This window comes from Mytilus californianus, unplaced genomic scaffold, assembly GCF_021869535.1.
Source record: "Mytilus californianus isolate M0D057914Y unplaced genomic scaffold, xbMytCali1.0.p SCAF_1, whole genome shotgun sequence".
Classification (NCBI taxonomy): Eukaryota; Metazoa; Mollusca; class Bivalvia; order Mytilida; family Mytilidae; genus Mytilus; species Mytilus californianus.
The window spans coordinates 127,366,880-127,386,219 of NW_026262581.1; the positions used below are offsets into that span (position 1 = coordinate 127,366,880).

Here is a 19,340-nt window from a genome sequence, read left to right on the forward strand (position 1 = left end):
TTTTTGTTAAATAAACTGAATGTGACTTTTTTCCTTTGTAATACTGGTTATTTCAAGCATTCCTGTCAAGTTTTGTCATAATCAGTTCAATAGTTTGAGAAAAATCTAGTATAATGTAAGATGACATCTACAGCGATTCGAGCAAAATTTCTTTGAAAAATCCAAACCAAGCCGCATCATGATAGAATATAGTGTGGACCAATAAATGATCAAATATTTATCTCATCTGCCTACAAACAGTTGAATATGATACAAAAGATGACTTTAGGATGATAAATACTACTAATGGACCTCTTTGTCTTCCTTATAAGGTCTCTTTTGGTCCATTTATACCTCTCATTTCCTCAAAATTTCTACTTTTTAGGCCAATAAATAAAAATTTTAGGGTAACTTTCACTCATTTATGATAGAAATGTTATAATAAATGATTAATTGAAGTATTCAAGCTGAATGAACTATCCGTATAAAAGTTTACTGTCTCCAAGGAGGTTTCGATAAGTCCTTACGTAAAACTTAAATTTACTCCGCGTTCCAGAGAGGGACATAAAAAGCTTCTCTTTTGGTGAATAATTTGTTGTTACTGCTTTAAAAATAATTTCATTTACTTAAAACTATATATTTATTAAAGTATTTCTTAGGAAAAATTTTCTAGTATACCAGAATATAAGAAATAAGGAGAAAAAGCTCACCAAAGCTCTAAGTATGGCTTGTTCTGTCAACTAATATTCATGGTAAAGTCCTATTTCAAGGAAATTTTCTCATAAAATGTGTTTTGGAGACTCAATCCACTCAGAATATTTCATTATTTGTAATATTTCACTTAAATAGCAAGAAATTTTAACACACGAGAGTACTCACAAGGTCAAAGGTGCATGTACAGCTTCCCATATTAGGTGTAATACCACCATTGATTTTCCCCTATTAGTCTTTGTTAAATTTGCACTTTTCAAAAAATTGTGCAGAATTTATCTTTGTTTCAAATAAAGAAATACTTGCCATGATTAAAGTTTTATCCTGTCCAGTACTATAGAAAAAATTTCACATAACATTTCATTGCATATAAGAAAATAACCATCACTGGAAGTTAACCAATCAAATTTTCCCCCTTTTTTAACCTGTGTACAAGCTTTAGTAGCCATGTAACCTCAAGTTTCCAAAATATTCAATAGAAACCCCAAATAAAAAAATAATGGTGCTTTGAAATACCCAAGATATATGTTTATGACCCAGAAATGTTTTACTGCAATGAAATGTAGGATCAATTACCTACAACTGTCAAAATCAAGGGAATATTTTTTTTCGACCTATTTTCGTATGCAACCGGATGTGACGTACTATGATTTGGTGGTATTACACCTTATAAGTCTAATTCGGTTGGTCACATACGGGGAAAAGGGGACGGGATTTTAGTTACGACGTATCTGTTGTCATCTGTGAAACGGATATTGCATAACGGTCAACCAACTCGTGATGACGTACGTAAAATTTCCGAAGGGACGATTTCAACTTCACCACTTGGAACTCATTGTTTAACAGCTTCCTTGTGAGCAATAGACCTCTATCAAGGAAATCATGATAGAAAATACAGGCCCTGGAATATCGTTTCAACTGTGAGGTATAAACTCCGTATGCAGGCGCTGCTGGAATGTTGCTACATAGAAATGGAAAGTTCACAATTGGGGAGCTGAAATCATCTCTTTTGTCGTAAGGTTTTGTTTTCAACCGACCATCATTGTCAATTTCTAGATGTAAGTCAATATATGAGGCTGACTTAACTGTATCTGTTGTATCCTTTATCGCAAGTTTAAATCAAGAAACACATCATAACAATTTAAGTTACACTATCCAATCTTTTAGTACTCAGTCAACTAGGCTTTTGTAGGTCGAATGGTACCTCTCCTCGTCGCCTTAATCTAACGAAATCTATATTTTATATATCCTACATGTAATATCTAGTTATTTAAGAGACTTGACTCAGTGAATTGGTATTCTCGTTGATGTCTAAACAGCTGAAGTTCGAATGCCACTGAAGAGAAGATTTAACTTTCCAAGTGTGAAAATGCAGTTCTAACATTTTTTGACCACACTGAAACAAATGCATATGTTTTGGGAAACCAATGTAAAGTCGATTGCTTGAATATTCAAATGCGTTCGAAATCATGCGTTTGATGAGAGTGTGTAACACCAGTCCTTTTTGGTTTTTCCAGTTGTCCATTTCGATCCACCTTGGACCATCTTTGTCAAGAGAACCTACCAAATTGATTAAATGTAACATATATTATCGTTCTAATTGTAATGTGATTGTGATATTTGACACTGGAAATTCAAACAACTGAAGTTACTCCTATATGTCAATATGGAGATAAAATCTGTATCATTTGTTTCGCCAGCAATCAGATTGTGGGGATTTTTTGTGCGGAAGACGGATGGACATTATGATATTTTCTATTAAAGTGGTTTCTCTGTAAAATGTTATAACTTGTCAAAAAAATGTTTAATTATAACTTACTTTAACGTTTCTTTACACTTAATCCAGTATTTCTTTTCATCTAGTCGTTTATGTATAGCTTTTGCTCTGCGTCTATTCGTTCGTCTTTATATGTTTTAAATTAATAATACTAATGCGACAACACAGACTTAAAAAAAAGTTACTTCTACATGCTTACAGATACCAAAATTGTTTATACCACAAAGCTTAAACACACGTCTGATCTTGAGTACTTACTTATTAACATAATAGATTTGATCAGTTTAAAATGTCTTTTTTAGAGTTTCAAACGAGTTTACCAGTCTCGCATATACAGTTATATAGATTATATACAATTGTGTACGTAGTACAGAACAACTGGACAGTGTCAATATTTTAGTTATGCTTTTTTGTCTTCCGTAAAACATCGACTTGCAGTTCGTACAAAACCCAAAAATTCAGGGAATAGAAAGAATTGACAAAATACTTTAATGGAAAATTAAATCTGATCCAAATCTGAACAAGACAAGAATTCATATCAAAATAATAGTTGTGATTGTCACGTGATTATCACTGTTTAATCAGCTTGAAGTTCAAAAGTTTTTTGTTTTTATTATATATTTCGTGCTCTTTTTTTCTCTAATAGAAACGTTGAAAGGTTGTTAGATAGTTTTTATTTAGGTTATTCCAGTTTCATTCAGTATTTTTTTATTTAAAGTATCAAATAAACGGTTAAGTATCACTTGTGTGGTATTCACAATACGTAGATACAGTTCAACTCATCAAAATATGGGCAGTGAATTAGTTGTGAAAAGTAAACTCCGTATGGAGGGGGATTTTGGATATCATCATCCATAAACGGAAATAAACATGAAAATTATCTACTAGTATAATAATATTTTTACAGATAGAAAATATCAAATGACTGTTTAGAACAAGTAAACCAATATATTATTTGAGATAACGCCACGACAGGAAGCCGTATGCAAGAAGTTCTTTAATGCATCCTCTTGTGCTGTCTCTTGCATCAACATTTATTTGGCATACAGATGTGGACGTTGTGAATCAATATGCAAGTGTTGGGATTGGTATTTGTATATAGGTTTTTTTTATAAAGTTGTCTAATGTGTTATTAAAATTTTTATACAATGCAAACTTTAATCACTTCAATGATAACAAAACGGTGAATATGTGGTCTTCTTTTTTGGAAATGCACATCATTCACTTTGTGATGGCACAATGGACGGTTATTAATTATTTTTTTCGACAATGTTATAACGTATATCTGGGACGAATTTTCTTTAAAAAATGCCTGTACCAATTCAGGAATATGACAGTTGTTTTCCTCTCGTTCCGTAGGTTGATTTGTCTGATTTTTTTCAGTGTTTTTGGAATTCTCTTTTTTGAATTTACCTTGGAGCTCGGTATTTTTGTATACTATTTAATGTTACATTTGATAAACGAGGTCAGAATCTGTACACAAAAAACGGTTGATTAAAGGTATTTCTAAAATTAAAATCTAATTAAAGTTATGGTACATTGTCATGTTAAATGCCGTGTTATAAAGATCGTATTTTTAGCTTAATTTATTTGACATTTTGTATGATCTTACCCAACAAAATTAAATTTTGCTGACATAAAAAGTCCCGAAATACTTCACATGTTCTTATTATTCAACCTTATTATACTTTATGATATCGTTGTCTACGGACAAGTATTGAAACGTTATGATAAGTACAAAATTAATTTACAAAAAGGATAAACTAATTTATAAAATATCCTAGATCTGCTATGGTAACATACCTTTTACCGTTTGTCTAAACTAAAGGTATATGGTCTGTATTTTTTCTTTGATAACAAACTTACAACAATATTTTCTGTCATGAAATGAAAAGTATTATAACTGATAAATATCATATGCAATGCATTAACCATTTCAACTGTCGATGTTTCACGAATTGTATGTAGGTTATTCATTATTGTTACAAACCACTCGCAGACCCTGACCTATTGTGTGTGAGTGTGTGTTAAATTGAATGCCGTCACCGTGTATTCTGCATTGTTTGTTTAAGCAAATAACAATCGTTCTTGAATACAACGTTAAATAGATATATATGTATGGATTGTGTATGATTTTGCATGGTCATTAAATGGTTGATACGGTTGTCAGTGGTGATGGTAAAGCCGATCTCAGTATGAATATTACTTGTTCACTTAATGTGTGATACCGATGTCATTGTATATTGTACTAGAACATTTAATGGCTTATTTTGTTGACGAAGAATCGTTTGTTTGTTACTGATGATACAAGCGCAAATTTGTCATACCGCCATTGTGTTATTGTGCTATGGTCAATTTTGAGTTCTTGTTTTTCATTTTTGCTTATGTCTATATGCCATTTTGTGTTTCTTTGTTGAACAGTTATTTGTTTTTATGGTGATTAAGATTATATTACAATGTTGACTGTTGTACCCCAATTTTTGACGTTTTTACCTATTTTGTCTGTTTGTTTTGCTCACACATTGTTGTCAATATAATGGAATTCTATGTGACTTTCATACAAGTAAGAGGTTTAGCTAGCTATAAAACCAGGGTTAATCCACCATTTTCTACATAAGGAAATGTCTGTAGCAAGTCAGGAATATGACAGTTGTTTTCCATTCGTTAGACGTGTTTGAGCTATGAGACTTTCCGTTTTGAATTTCCCTTAGAGTTCGGTATTTTTGTTATTTTACATTTTGCAAATTAAAAAAACAATGAATAATTTCAAAAAGATTTGTTTTTCAAAACAGCTGGAAAAATCGTTCTGATTTTCAATTAAACAATATTGGCACATGAATAAGACAATCATTGTTTTCTTTCAGTTGTTTATTTAGTCTGCAGACTTTCCATTCAGTGGTAGTCAAATGGTGATGATAATGTAAATGGAAGATCATAAATAGTAAGGATTTTTGGAAATTTTAAAACTGATTATATCGGGAAATTGTTGGCATGATTTTAAAAAGACAACCTGTCAAGTGTAGTGTTTCTTGGTACTTTAGTTTTGGTTTAAAGAAAATATATACCTTAATGACATTTTAATAAAACTATTTCAAATGCAAATAGTCCTTAATATTTTGGTCCTACCTTTATTCCACGCATAACCGCTGATATAGTCTAGTGGTAACGTTCTCTTCTCGAGTTTTTGGGTTTGATTCACACATGGGTTTAACGGAAGATTTGAATTTATTTCTGCCGTTGTAATTTGTACTTACATCTCAGATGAATTTTATTTATATCATAGTAGGTCTCATATGGAAATGCCTTGTTATTTCTAATCTAAGCTTCGTTCGTATGCGGCTACCCATGGAATATAAAATTAATAAATAGCAAGTATACATATATACCATTTGTCACTTTAAAAAATACATTATCTGTGTCATACAATACGTAAATTCTTGTTGACCCTATGGCAAACCAATTCAAACAATTTAGTTCTTCTCATTACAAAATGAAAAAAAACTAATTGTAGTTGAAGACGTGTATGTAATTAATCGTTCAAAGCAATTTTTCTTCAAAGAAACGCTGCATTGGAATTAATTCAGACCAACATGGTTTTTCTTATTAAATATTAACGCTAGCGAAAATGAATATTTTCACCACAAATTCAAATTTGAAAAAGTTGAACATTCATGTAAAGACTTAATTGCAACCAAACGTCAGACAAATAATAAAGTAAGAATCCTCTTTAAGAACTATTAAAGATGTTCATGACAACCTTATTGCATGACTGCGGATGATCACTCAGGCGTCTTGTTGTTTTAGGCATATAACGTCATGTTTAGTCGTTCTAGCTAATGGGAGCCTTAAGTGATGAAGAACTACAGGTCGATATTAAAAGAATCTGTTGATTTCTTAAATCAATTGTTCTCATTGTTATCAATGTATTATATATTGGAGCTTTATGTCTATGCCTTCATTATTGTAAATGGATTATCAAGATTAATTTAGTACATTTATGAATCCTTTTACGAGTAACTTATATATAATGATACTTTCGTCTTAGTCATCTCTTTTTATTATAAAACTGATCCAAATATTTGGGTCATTTTGAACTACACTCTGTGTCGAATCGGTTTTCGATTAGTTATGCATTTAGGTTTATTTCTTCAAAACCATATGATTATGATATTTCAACTATCTTGTTTGTTTCATTTAAGATTTACGGTAAAGTCTTTCACTAAAACAAGATGTCAACGATACAATTAATCTGCCCTAGAACAATTGTGTCCCTAGCATCTTCATTCTATTTCTCGTTAATGTATTAGAGCGTTTCATTAAATAGAAACAGTCACTGTGTATAAAGATGTCAGCCATGGTCTATACTTATAAGATATAAAGTTAAACTATGTTTATATCATTCTATATTCCGTTCGCTTATTTCCTTTTACAATTTTAACATTTTGGATTTGTAAAGAAAATCATGTTGAATCAAAGAAAAATGAGTTTGAACCGACTCTGTAGTGAGGAGTACCCAAATTGCATCCAGGCTTAATATCACATTTCGTAAAAATCGAATAACTGATGTTTTGTTTTATTTCTTCAAATATTTAGAACAATTTGACAATAGTCCATGATTACTATTCATTTTTTTAGAAATGGATGCCTGAAACATTTAAATTGCTTATTTTCAAAAATTGACTTTTTGTGGACGTCGCATGGCGACGGTTCCGTATATTTTTTTTCTAGTGAATACTTCTGATGATGATTTATAATATGAACGTTTTGTATATACTTAAATATAATATTAAGCTATGTTGAAAGACGTGCATAATGTCAAATCATAAAAACACAAAAGGTTAAGTCTCTCAGAAAACTTGTAAGATTTCCGCTGCTATTTTTGCTAAATAGGTGCAATTTGGGTACTGTGACGTTGCATAAGACTTTTCAGTGACGTTAAATGCGGAACAGATAAATATATGTGTCATGGGCTCCCGCTTAACAAAGTTCTAGCCATTAAACAAGTAAAGTTTAAAGGGTTAAATTTTTATTACTAGTAAACTTTTTTTGGAATGATATAATAATCTTATTTGTTACAATGTAAATTTTTGATTGGTTAATACGAGGGCGACATTCTACTCAGCGGGGGCTGTTTATTTAAGGTCACTCTCTCGTGCAGTTTAATAAAAAATCTAAAGTTTAATTGACAATAATTGAATTTAAATCAATAATTTAAAGAAAATAATTTTAAATATATCGGACAATAGTAACAGACGATTTAAGTTAATGAATTAGATAAGAATAACATTGACAGGAAGATAGAGAAGATTATTACACGTCGGTTTCGTCTCGGTTGACCTTTTTTCGTCGTAACACACAGTTTGCACTATCACCCTCTAAGTTATGTTTTATTTTTCTTTAAAGTGATCGACTTTGAATAGACAACCCTTACAGGTTTTTTCCAAATTTCAGTAAAATACGAATGCACTATTTGTAGCTAGTGGACACTCTAAATTCTAGGTACCCACAATTGCCTGGTAAGTGCGTTTCATTGTGGGCTTTAACGGGGGCAAAAAATGGAAATGCTTAAAACATGAATACAAATACTTGCACTGTAATAAGAAGTTTTGCATATAAATCATCATAAGTTAACATGATCTATTCAGAATGTCACAGTGTTACGGTTAACATTGTCTATTACTGTCATGTTTATATTATCTGGATCGGCTCTTAACCTTGTAGGATACTCGTTGACGGAACAAATATAAGGGTTAGGGTTAGGTTTTGGCCTTCTACTCCTGGAATATTCGTGATATATAATGTGATACTGTATATCAATTGTTATTGTTTTGGTCGAATTTTTCTGATTTTTTTTTATCCTTAAAATTTTATCGTGTCTTACTAAAAGTAAATTCCACCTGTACGGACGAAATGCATAAGTAAAATCATATTATAACTTTGAAAATTTTGGGCTTGAGCTTTCCTGATGAAGCGTTACGGACGCACACATTTATAAAAAATTTCCTTTCCGTTCATATAGAGAAACGAACACTAATGCATTATACTTTTGTTATACAGATTAAAACTACTTGCATCTCATTGGATTTACATATTTACATACATACAATCACCAATAACAACATCATCAAAATGTGTTTTCTTTTATAAAAATCAGATTCATCCTCATTTGTGTATGTATAGGCGAAGAAATAGAATAATGTTATAGACATTCTATATTATGGATAGACAAAAGAATAGGCTATTTTCGATAATTTCTCGGCCTATTTCAAATACGAAAGACCTGATAATCAAAAGGACACAGTGGTTTTTCTTGCACCGCTGAAAATATATTCAAGATTTATATTGTATCGATGTACCCAGTTGGAGTTGATAATATGAACGTACGTTCATGACATTGTACATATTGCTAAGACTACACAGTCAATTACCATTTTTTTATTTTATAAACATATTTTACACATTTAACGTCAAGCAAAGAAAAATAAATCAATCATTGTGTATTAACTCAAAGTTTGAAATCGTTCAGCATAGAAAGTGATGTAATTCTATTTCATGACAATTGTGAATAAATATTTTTGAAAGATTTTTCATCAGATGAAAAAATTTGAGGTAAACTGTATTGCACAAACTGCATAATGGACTTATAATATATTTGTTCATATATATACTGTTAGATTTATATTTAACGTGTCCGATTTAAGGCAAAGTAATATGAAATGAATAAACACAAGATTTTGTTTTGGATTTTGTATGAGTATGACTCAAAATCTGCATTTTTTATTTTACTATTTATGCTTTTGTTCAGTCGTCTATGATGTGCATCCGACGTACTCTGTACTTGTTGTATTGAGATGAACGTACAAGTGATCAGGCGACACAAGTATTTCATCAAACGATAGAATCGTTTTTCTTTTGACGAATTATACATTAACACTTTTCATTCAATATTGATGAAAAACAATAGATTTAGTTGATATTATGGTCTCAAATAAGAATGAGACGGTGATAATGGTTTGAATATTGCACAGCAATGTTGTTTTTATAAATAATTCACAAGAAATGGCTTTTTATTTTTTCTCATGATATATATGAGTATAATTATATGAATATGCGTATTTTTTTCTGTAAAGCCATAAAAATGTGACTGCATGTGATTACTTGTCTTATCTATGTGTTATTTTATATGAAAAACATAGTTTTCTAAGAAAAAATATACTAAAGAATCAAATAATATTTTATTTAGATTGTTGTCGATGTATTTTCGATAATAAATATAGTCTTAGATCATATCTTGTTGACGTATACAATCAACAATATTCTTGTAAAATATAAAGATAAACAAAAAAGGAAATTAAACTCACATTTCCAGATGTAGAATCTTAGTCCTTTCGTGTCTTAGTAATTTATATAACGGCTCTTTGTGGGAAAAGTTTGTATCAAATTATACGGTTCTGTATTCGATTAAAAATTTCAATTCAATAATTCTCTGTTAACTTTTTCTTTTTCAATTGTGACCTTTTCCCGATGGTGACATTTTCTGAAACTGACATTATCAAGATGCTTGATTTCTTCATTGACAACATACAACAAACAAAACAAATTCCCATGGGAACCAACTGTGCTTCTCTTCTTGTCGACTTGTTCCTTTGTTCATATGAGGCTGACTTCATACGGGAACTTCTTAGGAAGAAAGAAAAGAAGTTAGCAGTATCCTTTAACTTCCCTTTCCGCTATATAGATGATGTTCTCTCACTAAATAATTCAAAATTTGGTGACTATGTTGAACGCATCTATCCCATCGAACTTAATTGTTTACAGTTAAGTCGGTCTCATATCTTGACTTACATCTAGAAATTGACAATGATGTTCGGTTGAAAACAAAACTTTACGACAAAAGAGATAATTTCAGCTTCCCAATTGTGAACTTTCCATTTCTATGTAGCAACATTCCAGCAGCGCCTGCATACGGAGTTTATATCTCGCAGTCGATACGATGTTCCAGGACTTGTATTTCCTATCATAATTTCCTTGACAGAGGGTTGCTGCTCACAAGGAAGCTATTAAACCAAGAGTTTCAAGTGGTGAATTAAAATGATCACTTCGTAAATTTTACGGACGTCATCACGAGTTGGTTGACCGTTATGGAATATCCGTTTCACAGATGACAACAGATATATTCCAATTGTCGTAACTACAATCCCATCCCTTTTTCCCCGAATGTGACCTTCTGAATTAGACTTATTACCGGGTTTGTACTAACATGAGCAACACGACGGGTGCCACATGTGGAGCATGATCTGTTTACCCTTCAGGAGCATCTGAGATCACCCCCAGTTTTTGGTGGGGTTCGTGTTGCTCAGTCTTTGGTTATCTATGTTATGTTTTGTGTACTGTTGTTTTTCTGTTTGTCTTTTTCTTTTTTAGCCATTGCGTTGTCAGTTTATTTTCGACTTATGAGTTTGAATGTCCCTTTGGTATCCTTCGCCTCTATTTTAACTGGTGTGGATTTTCAAGGCAGGTAATGCTTACTTGGTCGACTCTCGCTCCTTTTGCAGTTCATGCGCTTTTTCTAATAACTATTTTTGTTTGAGGAGCACATCCCCTGTTATTTAAGCCCGTGTAATGTGAACACGTACTAACGGATATATGTAAATACGATGATGCAGATGGCATGGGTGAGTAGTATAAACTTCCCCGTTTAAAGCAATGCATATGTCAACATTGGGGGTATTCCAAAAAGACGTGTTGTGCTCAAGGAAATAATAACATTCCTATTTAACACTCTACGGCATACAATGTAAAATACTTTGTCAAATACGTAATTCAAAATTGAAGTGTTATATTTCTATGACAACAAATAAAATATGTTTCGATTGCATGTATATTCTTAATAAAATAAATTCTAGAGAGCAAATAAATCCTTACAGTGTACTATAAGAGTTGGACGTATTTCTAATATTTTAAGTATTCGCCTGGCACTATTTGTCACATTTTTCTACCAATTTTTCCCCCATCCTAAATTAATATTTTACAATGATAATTCAATGGAGTACTTACGTGTGTTTATATACTCGAAGGTCAATGACAAGAATTTGGTAAAATGCGTAAACTAAATTAAATTGTTTAATTATTCTTCAATAATTATGTAATGCAACTTCATAGAATATTAAACGGAAGTCAAGGCCAAGTGCGGTCTGAAAATAGAAAATGAAATAATATCAAAACAATGTGTAGTTTTCATATTAAACATGTTAAAATGATTACTTACAACAATATTGTAAAAATATTGACAAAGTTATGTACAATGTGTATATTAATATTAATACAAACTGTATGTGCATGCTGTAAACACAAATGCTGTTTATATTATGTATGAGAGAACTTTTACATTTTTAATTTGATATTTATGACAAACAATGAGTGAAAGCATACATATATGTTCATTAAATTGTCAAGGTCTAGGTTCAAAAGATAAAAGACAAAGGCTTCATATGTGGATGAAGTATCAACACTGTAATATTTTATTTGTACAAGAAAGTCATTTCACTTCTACTTTAGAGAAACAATTTAAAAATGAATTCAAAGGTGATATATATCACAGTTATGGAAATTCACAATCAAGAGGAGTATCAATTTATATTAGCAATCACACAGATTATCAATTAATTGATAAATTTCAGGATGAGGAGGGGCGAATAATTTTGATCAATATAGAAATTTCAGAAAGTATATATACTTTAGTTAATATTTATGCACCAAATCTTCCCAAAAATAGAAATGCCTTTTCAAAAAAGTAAATGACATGATACAGAAAAACAGTTTAGGGATGGTCATAGTTGGGGGAGATATGAATGATACACTATCTAATATTGACAGCAAAAAAAATAGCAGAAATAAAAAAAAACAAAAACCAGTCAACAGTTTAAAAGGGTTAATCAAAACACATAAGTTGATAGACATTTGGAGAGATATACATAGTACCAATATACAATTTACATGGAGACGGAAAAATAAGATAAATGAAGCTTCACGCATAGATTACTTTCTTGTTTGTTCAGAAATAAGGTCACATATATATTCAGCAGATATAAGACCTGCACTTATTTCGCATACAGATCACCAAGCTATATCGCTAAAGGTAAAAGGGAGATCACAATCAAAAGGGAAAGGATATTTTAAAATTAATAATAGTATCTTGGATAATATAGAATATAAAAATATAATAAAAGGTTTTATTATGAAATATAAAAATAAAACAAAACTTACTGATAATATAGGACTTCAATGGGATCTGTTCAAAATTGAAGTTCGAGAACATACTGTTGCATACTGTAAAAGAAAAGCAAATCAAAATATAAGTGAAATACACATATTGGAAAATAAGATTAAAAAATTGAATGAAAGTATAAACAGAAATTGTAAAGATGATGTTATTAAACATTTTCAAGAAGAATTAATTTATAATGAATGTAAACTAAGAAAACTTTATGAAATAAAAAGTAAAGGAGCTCAAATAAGGTCAAGGATAAAATGGGTAGAAGAAGGAGAAAAAAATATTAATTTTTTTTTGGGGGTTAGAAAAAGCTAGACAAACTAGAAAGACTATAACTGCCTTGAAAGAGACAAAGGAGTTGTACAGACAGAATCTTCTAAAATTTTACAAATAGAAAAAGAATTCTATCAAAATATTTATAATAGTACAAATCCAGATGTGAAATCCATAGATAATTATATTAATGATACAAATATTGATCATAAATTAAATACACAAGAAAGTGAGATAATGGAAGGTACTTTAACCATTGAAGAATGCACGAATTCATTATTCAAGATGAAATTGAACAAATCACCAGGAATTGATGGACTAAGTGTTGAGTTCTATAGAACCTTTTGGGATGAATTAAAAGAATTTGCTGTATCTACATTTAATTACTCATATAAAAAAGGGGAGTTAACGAGTTCTCAAAAATTAGGAGTTATTTCTCTTATACATAAAAAGAATGATCCGCTTTGTTTAAATAATTATAGACCCATAACTTTATTAAATATTGATACAAAATTAATTGCATATTCATTGGCTCAGCGCATTAAAAATATCCTACCAAAAATTATTCATAAAGATCAAAATGGCTATGTTAAAAATAGATATATAGGTTATAATATTAGACAAATCTAGGATATAATTGATTATGCAGAAAGATTTAATATAGAGGGGGCACTACTATTTTTAGATTTCTCAAAAGCATTTGACTCTTTAGAATGGGATTTTATGATTTCAGCTTTAAAAAAATTTGGATTTCAAAATTCTATGCTTAAATGGATTAAGACTTTATACACAGATATTAAAAGCGCAGTAATAAATAATGGATGGATATCTGAACCCATTAACATTCAACGTGGAATCCGACAAGGATGTCCGTGCAGTGCGATAATTTTTGTTATAGCAGTAGAGATATTAGCCTGTAAGATAAGGCAAGACCATAATATTAAAGGCTTTGAAATTAAGATAGATGGGAAAACACATTCATTTAAAATCAGCCAACTTGCAGATGACACGACACTTTTTCTAAAAACACAAAAAGACATTTCAAAAGTTTTAAATATGATTGAAATCTTTGGCACATTATCAGGGCTTAAATTAAACAGATCAAAAACAGAAGGCATTTGGTTGGGAAAACATAAACACTGTAAAGAAAAATATGAAAACATCAACTTTACAGACAAACCAGTGAAATGTTTAGGAGTTTTTTTTGGTTGTAATAAAAATGTGTGTCAAAAACTCAATGCTGAAAAACAATTAGAAAAATCTGAGAAAACAATTAAAAACTGGGAGAAAAGAAATCTAACATTATTGGGAAAAATAACAGTTATCAAATCACTGATTCTACCCAATATTACTTTTTTAGCATCTGTTTCACACATAGAAAAAGAATATATTGATAAATTTAAAAAAATTATTTATCAATTTTTATGGAAAAGCAAAATAGAAAAAGTTAAACGTAAAGTATTAAGCTATGAATTGCTAGATGGTGGTCTAAAAATGATTAACATAGATAAATACATAGAATCCATCAAAATTGGATGGATTAAAAGATTAATATATGGAGATTTAGCCAACTGGAAAGTTATACCATTATTTTATTTTAATAAATTTGGCAAGAACTTCCTTATCTTTCATATGAACATTGATGGTATTAACTCAATTCCAGGTTTAAATAAGTTGCCAGAATTTTATTTGAATGTAGTAAAAGCATGGGTAAAAAACAAAAAAATAGAGCAGCCTAAAAACTTTAAATCTATTCGTCAACAAGTAATTTGGGGAAATCAATTCATTAAGATAAAAAAAAAAGTCTTTTATTTCAAAACTGGATAAATAGCAATATCATCTATGTAAACGACATTATAGATGAAAATGGTAACATATTGGAGAAACATATTTTGCAAAAGCTCAGGATTAAATATAATTGGATGTCAGAATTTTCTCAATTGAAGAAAGCCTTTCCAAAAGAATGGCTTAATTTTTTACAACAAGAAAATTCAAAGAAAACTAAAGTAAAAACAAATTATGTTTTATACATTAAGAATAATTGTAATTATATAGAAAAATTAGAAAATTTAGACACTAAAAAAATTTATAATATATTTATTCAGAATGAGATTGAAATGCCTGTTGGTTTTAACCGATGGAAAACAGTGTTAAAAATTGAGTATATTCATAGTTCAACATGTAATATATTAAAATTTGTTCATCATTATTTGAAAGAAAATAAGTATAAAGTGTTTCGTTGGAAACTGTTACACTTTATTCTACCTTGTAAAACTTTATTAAAACAGTGGAATATCTGCAATACTTCAAATTGTCATTATTGCAATACCACTGAGGATTATGATCATATGTTTCTGAAATGTCACTTTCTTGATGACTTCTTAAGTAAAATAAAAAATCTTCTTGAAAACTGAATATTGATAATAATATTCTAACATTGAAGAATTTAGTATTCGGTTATAAAATTAATGATGAACAATATTATGAAATCAATTATTTGATTACATTAATAATGTTTTGTATATATAAAGCCGATTACATGTCTGAACAGAAAACAGAATCTATAAATGTGTATGCTGTATTTAAAGCAGAATTTATGTATAGTTACAAACTGCAGGCAAAATGTAAGAATACAAAATATAAATGTATTCTAGATAAAACTGCCCAATTGTTAAAATAATTTCTTTGTTTGAGAAGTATATGATCTAGCAAAAATAAATGGATGAATAAATTAATAAAAGAGAAAAATTTTACGAATTACACATCTGGAACTGATCAAGTAATATAAATTTTACCTTTCACCGCTACTGTACATGTACATGTGATGATTGACAAACAAATGATTGATAACGAGACTATTTACCGTTACAAAAAGAAGATTAAAAAATGAAATATTTATTTAATCTTAATCTTCTTTATACTACAGAAAATTTTTAATTCAGACATACATGTGAATATGCTATATCACATCTGTTTATTTTTTTATTTTTTAAGTCATGGCCGGTGTGACAATATTTGTTTCAAAACCAGGAAGATGTTTGATAGAAAAACAATTAACCCGTTTACGGAGGAAATATGAAAAATTTCCGGAAACAATACCCAAAAATAAATTATTGCTAGATGATATATATAGTAAATTGTAAAACAAATAAGTACCATTGATATATACTTGTTAATTTCATTGCTGATAATTTTATAAATTAGCTGTTAAATTAAAACTAATGTTAATTTAATATAATGATGCTTACCAGAAACAACCCTGGATTTCTGGTATTAACAAACAGGACTCTTTACTGGAATGCTGGACTAGTGAAGTACATTGTTAACAGCAGAAAGTGCAATTAGTTGTTGTTGAATAAAAAAAAAAAAAAATAAAATGAATAAAATCTAAAAAAAAAAGAAAAAAAGAATATTAAACTTAAGGCATGCAAATAATAGAATCATCAATGTCGTTATCATTACTATCTTGATAATCTACAGAAATATTTTACAGAATTGAAGATGAACGAATATGTAGGCTCACGTACACGAACGTATAATAACCTGTTGCAATGTCTCGATCAAATGAACAGGTTAGTTAAAAGTGACAGATCATGACTTAAGGATTTACATAATCCTGGATATACGTATACTATTATTAGAAATTCTAACAGGCTTCAAATCACACGTCATGATTATATTGTTTTTTAACATTTTAATTAGAGACACTCGGAGCCAAAAAAGCAGAATATCGAAGCATATCTTTTGTTCAAATTTGTAAAACACATATTGTTTTTCTATTATGTATCATATCCAAGCCGTTAGACGTGTTAGCTGATTAAAACATTAGAAGTAATCCATATTTAATCTTATTGCACATTTTGTTGATAAAATCTGCAACAAAAGTAAAAAGTCATATCTGAGATCTCTAAATACTTTTAACTTTTTAAGAAGTAAGGAATAATCCTTGATAACATTCTCTTATTTTATCCAAATAAAATACTGATAACATCAACTATACCAACCCCGCTGCGCCAGATGTACATTTTGACAATTAATGTCTCGTCAGTGATGCTTGAGGCCAAAATATGTGAAAGTGTAAAACTTAATATAAAGAAAGAGTTACTTCATATTCAAGTTAGTAGGGCAAGTATAGGATAATTTCCAGATCAGTAAATTGTATACAGCTCTAAAATGAAATTATGAAATCTTATTCTTATTTATATGAAATGTTATTCTAATATATATTAATATGGTCAGGATATCTTGCTGTTAAAGCTGTAGGAGTATTGATTCTGTCAACAGTTTTACTTTCCGTTTGAAAGCTAGGTATATAAACTTAGCAAGATATCATATCGTTTCGGAAATTTTAGTTTTCAATGCCCATCAACTTCCTAGTCAATTTGGCTTTTTAGATTGGCCTAAAAAGGAGAACACTATGCTAACGATTATGATGAAAAAAAACTAATCGAGAAATTTTGTTTTGTCGAGACAGAAAACTTTAAAATAATGTTGAACGCTTAAAAAGAATTGTAAAAACAACATTCTTTAAGCTTCTTACCAAAAAAAAACGTGGCGTAAAAATATAACTAGAATGCAATCAAGAAACACCAATAAATTTAGACTGACATGTGCAAAAGTAAACACATGGAGAATTGAAAAAATGTTGTCATAAATACTGTTCGATAAGAGGCAACAATAGAAAAGCGAAGTTCAAATCTGATTCAGTTTTCTAAGTTCAGTCCACTGACAATGTCGGAGAAAAAAATAAAATCATATCTACCTCATAACTTGTAAAAAATGTAAGTAAAACCGATATTCGTAGGAGGAAACTTCTTTACCACAAACTGTACAACAATTATGGACAACGTAAATATCCAAAAAGACTAATTTAGGACGTGTATGATATTGATTTCGTGTAATTTAAGAGATTTTAACTGTCGTATGATGTTACTTGCATTGCGTTATATTGCTGGGTCTTCCAAGTGCTCCACGAAACAGCTTTCTAAATTATTAACATCAATTTTATCAGCAATCAAAGCCAGGCTTCAAAGTTATTGTGAAACTACCTATTCTAGAGTTAAGGGTGAATCAGATGTGGATACTAAAAAATTCCAAAGACTTTTAGACTACATGCAATCTAAGACTCTTCTCTCTTGCAATAGTATTAAAACATTAGACTTTTCTACACTTTACACAAGTATTCCCCATTCCAAAGTAAAAACAAATTAAAAGAGTTGGTCTTGCTTTGTTTCAAAAAAAAGAATGACCTACGTAGATACAAGATTCTTGTCATAGGAAGGGAAAATCGTAATTTGTAAAAAATCACTCTGATTCAAACAAAAAATTCTCTGAAAATGACATGTGGTTCATAAGTGTTTCTCGTTTCTCGTTTTTTATATAGATTATACCGTTGATTTTCCTGTTTGAATTGTTTTACACTAGTAATTTTGGGGCCCTTTATAGCTTGCTGTTCGGTGTGAGCCAAGGCTCCGTGTTGAAGGCCGTACTTTGACCTATAATTGTTAACTTTTTACACATTATGACTTGGATGGAGTGTTGTCTCATTGGCACTCATACCACATCTTCTTATTTCTATTATCAAGATGTCTGATTTTTTTTATTGACAACATATTTGTCACGTTTGGAGAACGTGTTCTTTTAACAAACAATCGGCATTCCCATGGGAACCAACTGTGCTCTATTTCTTGCCGACTTGTTCCTTTATTCATATGAGGCTGACTTTCATACTGCAGGAACTTCTTAGGGAGAAAAAAAAAAGAAGTAACCAGTATCCTTTAATCTCACTTTCCGCTATATAGATGATGTTCTCTCACTAAATAACTTTGGTGACTATGTTGAACGCATCTATCCCATCGAAAAAAAGAATACAAAAGATACCGTCAAGTCGGCCTCATATTTTGACTTACATCTGGAAATTGACAATGATGGTCGGTTGAAAACAAAACTTTACGACAAAAGAGATAATTTCAGCTTCCCAATTGTGAACTTCCCATTTATATGTAACATTCGAACAGCACCTGCATTCGGAGTATATATATCACAGTTGATACGATATTCCAGGGTTTGTATTGTATTTCCTAATATGATTTCCTTGATTATGGGTTGCTGCTCACAAGGAAGCTATTGAACCAAGAGTTCCAAGTGATGAAGTTAAAATCGTCCCTCCGTAAATTTTACGGACGCCATCACGAGTTGGTTGACCGTTATTGAATATCCGTTTCACAGATGACAACGGATATGTTCCAACTGTCGTAACTACAATCCCGTCCCCTTTTCCCCGAATGCGACCTACCGAATTAGACTTATCACCGGATTTTTACTTAC

At 30.3% G+C, this 19,340-nt stretch overlaps 1 long non-coding RNA gene across 1 annotated transcript; it reads right to left on the bottom strand.

Annotated features, from left to right (window-relative positions):
• Positions 1–11,631: 11,631 nt before the first annotated feature.
• On the bottom strand, positions 11,632–16,383 carry LOC127733795 (uncharacterized). The gene is made up of 3 exons (XR_007997161.1): positions 15,962–16,383; positions 12,734–12,796; positions 11,632–11,661 (listed from the first exon to the last, which is right to left on the bottom strand). It is a non-coding gene; the product is annotated as an uncharacterized LOC127733795 (long non-coding RNA).
• Between the last annotated feature and the right edge of the window lie 2,957 nt (positions 16,384–19,340).